The sequence below is a fragment of the Papio anubis genome, chromosome 3 (genome assembly GCF_008728515.1).
Source record: "Papio anubis isolate 15944 chromosome 3, Panubis1.0, whole genome shotgun sequence".
NCBI classification, from domain to species: domain Eukaryota; kingdom Metazoa; phylum Chordata; class Mammalia; order Primates; family Cercopithecidae; genus Papio; species Papio anubis.
In genome coordinates, this window is record NC_044978.1 from 51863219 (window position 1) to 51869677 (window position 6459).

Sequence of the window (6459 nt, forward strand, 5' to 3'; positions counted from 1 at the left end):
AGATTTATACGAGACTAGGAAATCCAGGGTGAGATAACTCAGTGAATGGTGAGTATAGTGTATGGCTGTGAAATAAGAGGAAATAAAGATTCCCTAGCATAGAGCAAAAGATATTGAATTTCATGATGTTTTTCTTTTTCTCATGTATTTTTTTCTTCTTGTTCCAAATTGTGAAATAATATGTGCATTTGTTTTCTGCTAAATCGTTGCTTTACTGAATTCACTACTTAACTTATCAATGATAAAAGGAGTTATTTCAAAGACTTGGCCAAGGCAGCTGAAGGTATGAGAATAAACCAACTTCTTGCAAAAAAACAAAAACAGAACAAAGCAAAACAAGACAAAACAAAAAACCTAGAGTGGTGATTACTAGTAAGGTTTGGCTCTGTATCCCCATCCAAATCTCATGTTGAATTGTGATCCCCATTGATGTGGAGGGACCTGGTAGTAGATGATTGGATTATGGGGGCAGATTTCTCCCTTGCTGTACTCATGATAGTGAGATCCCTTGAGATCTGGTTGTTTAAAAGTGTGTAGCACCTCCCCTTGGTGCTTTTCCTCCTCCTCTGGCCACTTAAGATGTGCCTGCTTCCCCTTTGCCTTCCGCCATGATTGTAAGTTTCCTGAGTCTTCCCCAGTCATGCTTCCTGTACAGCCTATGGAACTGAGTGGATTAAACCTCTTTTCTTTATGAATTACCCAGTTTTACTTATTTCTTTATAGCAGTGCGTGAATGGACTAAGGCAGTTAGTGAGAGAAAGCTTCTCTCTTGGCATTGCTATGGTGTTTGGGCTCAGTTTTACTCATTGTCTTGTAGAAGCTCTGAACTAAATCATCAGCCTCTAGCAAGTATAGTTTGAATTAAAGATAGAAAGTATAAAGCATGTCTATTTTTCTTTTAATTAATTTCAGTTGCCTGTGAAAAGAAAAAAGATAAGAAACATGTAGATAAAGATAATTTATTCAGCAAAGTCGTCAAGAAAATAGGATGGCTTCAATGCAGAATATTTGAGTCATTTTAGAAACAGCATCAAACTGGCAGAAGTTTGGATAAAATGACAATGATGTTAATAAAGTAGCAAATGTACTATATTTCAATAATAGAAGTGGTAAATCATTTTAAATAAGTTAATTATAAAGGTATATTTTTACAAAAATGATAGGACCAGAGAGATATTAATTTAAAATTATATGAAAAAAGAGACATTGAATAGGGCTATAACTTTATCATTTTGATATCACATAGTATTGATTCATCAGTAAGGAAGAATTTTATTTATGATATTGTATAAAATACTTGAGTTTAAGAAAGATCTCATTACATTATTTTGTAATCACCCAACTAGGGTATTTTATCAAGATAATAAGCATCCTAATGGTCAGATAATCCCTTAAAAGATCTTTAGGTAGCCAAATGGAAATATTCAGGTACAAATTGTTTTCTTTCAAACAAACAGTATTATTAATTAACACCCTAGTTAATTGAATCCACAGAACTGATTACAACATTACTTCCTTCCATGAGTGTACATTTAATACCAGTAATTTTCCTTCAAAAAAGTAAAGTTAGATTAACAAACATTGACATTGGTCTAAAGGGGTCTTTTATACAGCTAACAAATAATTGTCAGTAGCAATTAAGCTGTTTCACAGTTAAAGCTTACTGAAGGAAGCAGGGAAAAATGAACAGACTATTTTGTAATACAAAATTTACCTACTGCATCCATGAATCATTGAACAAATACATCTTTGTAAGAAATATAGAGCAGGGAAGAATGAATTAAAATATAGATGCCAAATATGAAGTAAGATCTAGGTGTTAATTCATTAATTCTGACAATGTATTTATAGAATGACTAATATGGCCATTTTTGTAGAATTTACATTAATTCAGTTTTCCTGGAGAAAATATTTAGAAATTTAGGTGCAGTTGACTGAAGACGTAGAAATAACTGAGAGCACAGTTGAGATTGGAGAAAATGAACATGGTACTCTTCAAAACAAAATGATGTAATCTAGAAGCATTCAGCAGCCTGTTGGTAGCAAGAAAGAATGCATGCAATTTACTGCATTAGTCTGAGGTGTAGCAGAGCGGTAGATGTACATTGAAGTGTTGTGTGAGCTTCAGTTGCACAAAAACTTAACGTAGAACTGCAAGAGAAAAAGTCTATTGACTACATGAAATTTTAACATCAAAAGGGTAGGTGGAAAAATTAAAACCAGCAAACAAAACTTGAATCAGAAAGATAGGAAGAAAATTAGATCAGAAGAACATGAACACAAACAAAATTGCAAAAGAAACGTTAAAGAGGAAGACTGTCATTTTCATTTTCAATGCTCCAGAAGGCTTAAGGAAGACTGGGTACAAATGTTAGGGATGTCAGGAAAAGTCTCTCAGATGTTGTTATTTCTGTGTTTGAACCAAAGCAAGGACGAGATCACCAGTGTACTTGATTCATAAACAGAAATTGGTGCTGCTTTATCAACACTGCTGGTGAGAAAATCTCATGTTTTTATTGTGGTGAAATTCACACGGCATAAAATCAGTCATTGTAAAGTGTACAATTAAGTGGCATTTTGTACATTCGCAATGTTGTACAACCCAAAGCCTCACTTTTAATAAACGTAGTTTGTCTTGAAGCATAAAATGAAAAAGCCTGAAGAAATCATCTAGGGAAAGTATTGACTTGTAGCATAGAACCAAAAGAAATGAAAGAGAATATTTGGAGTACGTATGGGAATTATTCCACTCTTTGCTGACTAATGGATTAAATTATGGTCTAGGATATCTAACAAGAAACAAGAACGTCTCCATCTGGTAGCAAAGAATTGACTTTGAAGGAAACTCCACAGTGTTATTTGAGCTAATCAAGGATTGTGGCAAAGCTGCAGTTTTCTTGATAGCTTTATGTCCCCTTACAGTTGTGCATACTTTATTTTCCAACAAGTACCATCTTATTTGGTGTTATTAAAATTTTATAGCATGCTAGGTCTTTTTTTTCTTCTACTTTTTTTTTTTTTTTTAACAGAGCAATTATGTCTTGCAGAACAGGCTATTTTAAATCATCATTTAAATATAAAATATTTTAAAAATAGAGTTATAAAATGATTTTCCTATACCTGCAGTTAGTGAAAGTATTTCTGGGAATTATAAGCTCAGGAAAGAATTTTAGTGTTAGGAGGATATTGAATGAAATGAAAGAACTGTCACGTACAAATGATGAGATTAGATAGATTTGGTTTTGTGGTGTCATGATAAATATTGGCTTTCATCCTAGGTTCCTGACTCACAACTTCCATAGCCCTTATTACAGTCTTTTGTTATAATGTTGGGCGTGTTAGACCTTAGGGGCAGGCCTCTGACCTTCTCCTGCCCTCTTTTCTTCTACCTTTCTCTCACCTGCCCCAGGCAGGACTCTACTCTTCCCTGGCCTTTCTGATCATGGGTCTTAAGAATTTTCTCAGAGAGGGTCCTGCCCTATATTCTAGGGGGGAAGGAATACTGCTGTCCTGAAGCTTCCATAAAATCCCAAGAGGATTGGGTTAAGTTGGCTTCCAGATAGGTGAACACATGGAGATTCCTGGAGGGTGGCATACCCGGGGAGGGCATGGAAGCTCCACACCATTTTCGACATGCCTGCCCTATACAACTCTCCATCAATACCCTTTGCAAAACCAGCAAATGTTAGCAATTGTTTCCCTCAGTTCTGTGAGCTGTTCTAGCAAATAAATTGAACGAAAACAGGGAGTCATGGGAACCCCAATGCCTGATGCCAGTTGGTCAGAATTTCAGAGGCCTAGATTTGTGACTGGTGAGCGAGGGGCAGTTTTGGGGACTGAGCCCCACCCTGTGGGATATGATGCTATCTCCAGACAGTGTTGGAATTGAATAGGAGGACACTCATCTGGTGTCCACTGCTTGGTGTGTGAGGAAACTCCCTTCTACACTTTGTCACGGAAGTCTTCTGTGTTGATTGTTGTGACATGAGAGCAGAGGAAGCCCATGGTTTGAGAAAGTTTTCCCCACACAGGGTGTCTTAGGGGAGAAAACAAAAGCTAGCTGATAAATGTAGAAACAGAAAAGAAGATGGTGGTGACGGTAGCCTAGCGTGCCAGGGAGCTGTTGCTTTTCCCTAATCGCTTTCATCCAGGCTCTATCAGTGGTCGGCATCCGTGGAAATCAATGAGAACTTGCACACCAGTAAAAAACATGGAGAAAACCCAGGAAAATAGTAAGGGGAAAAGAAAAGACAATAGCTTGACTACCTCTCAGTGAAAGCAGAAGAACCCTGAGATCATACGACAAAAGCAGAAGGCAGCTAATGAGAAGTCTATGCAAACAAAAGAAAAATGATGACTGGCTATTTGGAAAACCTGGGTGCTACTACCAACTGGGTGTGTCATAAGCTCTAAGGTCAGGATTCTGTAGACTGAACAGTCATTATGTATGTTATGGCTTATGCTTTAAAAACTATTTTAAATTTTACCTTTCAGCTTGACTTAGTGTGATGGTTTAGAAGCATTTTTCAAAGAGTAAAACACTAACCATGCAAAAGAAAAGGTTGAAATATGAAGATTGAGAATAAGAGTGGAGGCACAGATGTGGGGAGTCCAGCTGCTGGTTGTTTTTAATAGGAGAACTTGGTTAAGCATTTACACTGCTTTCTTCTATTTAAAACCATGATGACCTGATTCAGATAGTTTCCCTTCTGCTATGAACATGAGATCATAGATGAAACAAAACCTTCAAAGTAAGCTCTAACTAAACACCAAATAATAAAAGAAAGATTCAAAAAGCACATAATATAATAAAAGTCAACATGGTGAGAGCCGATGGCACTGCAGCCCACAGTAAATTTTACCCTGTATTTTGGCATGAAAGGCTGGGTGTAGGCTTGTCATTCACCCAGGAAAACCAGAGAGACAGCCTCAGGCTGTTGCAGGTGGGTAAAGTGAATTTTCGAATCCTGCATTAAAATATGCATGAAAATCTTTTCATAGTTTTTCTCCATTTATGAAAAGTGACCTAGAAAAACTCTACATACATACAAAGAGATTTGGCCTTAAATTTTTTGCTCTGTTTAGGGTCTTAGGTATAAAGGAGGGAAGAAGGGAAGGCAAGTATTAAAAAAAAAATGCCTTAGGGCCCAAACATGTCTACATTTAATTTTTTTTTTTCTGTCTAAAATCATTCCAGGACTGTTGTAATCCATATATCCTTATCAGTATTAAGGAAACTGAAATAATAAAATCAGAGAAAAATAAAAGGTAATGCTGAAAATAAACTCACACAACTGGATTACATGATATGATTAGAATGTTAGTAGATGGAAATAAACAGAATTAGGCATTAAAGCATTATAAATATGAAAACAGAGAAAAACTTCTAACTAAATATGCTGAAGTTTATTGATGGGATAACAAAATAGAATTATATATATTTTATAATATACATATTGTTATATATTATTTATATTTACTATGAGGAATTGGCTCATGTAATTATAGAAACTGAGAAGTCTCATGATCTGCTATCTACAAGCTGGAGACCTAGGAAAGCTAGTTGTGTAACGTAGTCTGAGTCTGAAGGCCTTAGCACTGGGGAAGTCAATGATATAAATCCCAGTTCAAGGGCAGAATATGATATTAGATGTCCCAGTTCAAGTAGTGCGGCAGAAAAACAAAAGGGGTAGATTCCTCCTTTCTTTACCTTCTGTTTTATTCAGGCCTTCAGAGGATTAAATGATACCCAACAATGTTGGGAAAGGTAATCTATTTTACTCAATCCACCAACTTAAATTCTAATTTCATTTGCAAACACCCTCACAGACATAGCCAGGAAAAATGTTTAATCTAGGCACCCCATGGCCCATTCACCTGGATGCATACCTTTGTCTATCATACTTAATGAACAGACTAAGAAGATTAGGAAGAGCCAACCAGAGAATTATTGACCTGAGAGGTGGATCTAAGAAAACTACCTGACATACTACAGAGAAATTTAAGCAGATGGTGATAGTAACTGTAGGGCACACTAAGGGTTTCCTGGGATATTCATGATATTCTATTTCTTTATATTGGGACAGGTTCCATGAGCGTGGTCACATTCTGAAAATTTGTGAAGTGGTACATGGAAGAGTGATATACTTCTTTTTTTTTTTTTTTTTTTTTTTTTTTGAGACTTTGAGTCTCGCCTGTCGCCCAGGCTGAAGTGCAGTGGCCAGATCTCAGCTCACTGCAGCCCACCTCCTGGCTTACTATGGGCCTCAGCCTCCCGAAAGGGCTGGGATCAAGCAGGCCCGCCACCTCGCCTCGCTAAGTTTTGTATTTTTAGTAGAGACGGGTTTCACCAGACGGTGACCGGTGGTCAGCCAGGATGATCTTCGATCTCCTGACCTCGTGATCCCACCGCCTCGGCCTCCCAAAGTGCTTGGGATTGGGAGGCTTGAGCCACCACCG

The 6459-nt window shown here is 37.0% G+C and overlaps 1 pseudogene; it reads left to right on the plus strand.

The window, feature by feature from the left end:
* Window positions 1–238: 238 nt before the first annotated feature.
* On the plus strand, window positions 239–6145 carry LOC101025014 (annotated as a pseudogene).
* Window positions 6146–6459: the final 314 nt, after the last annotated feature.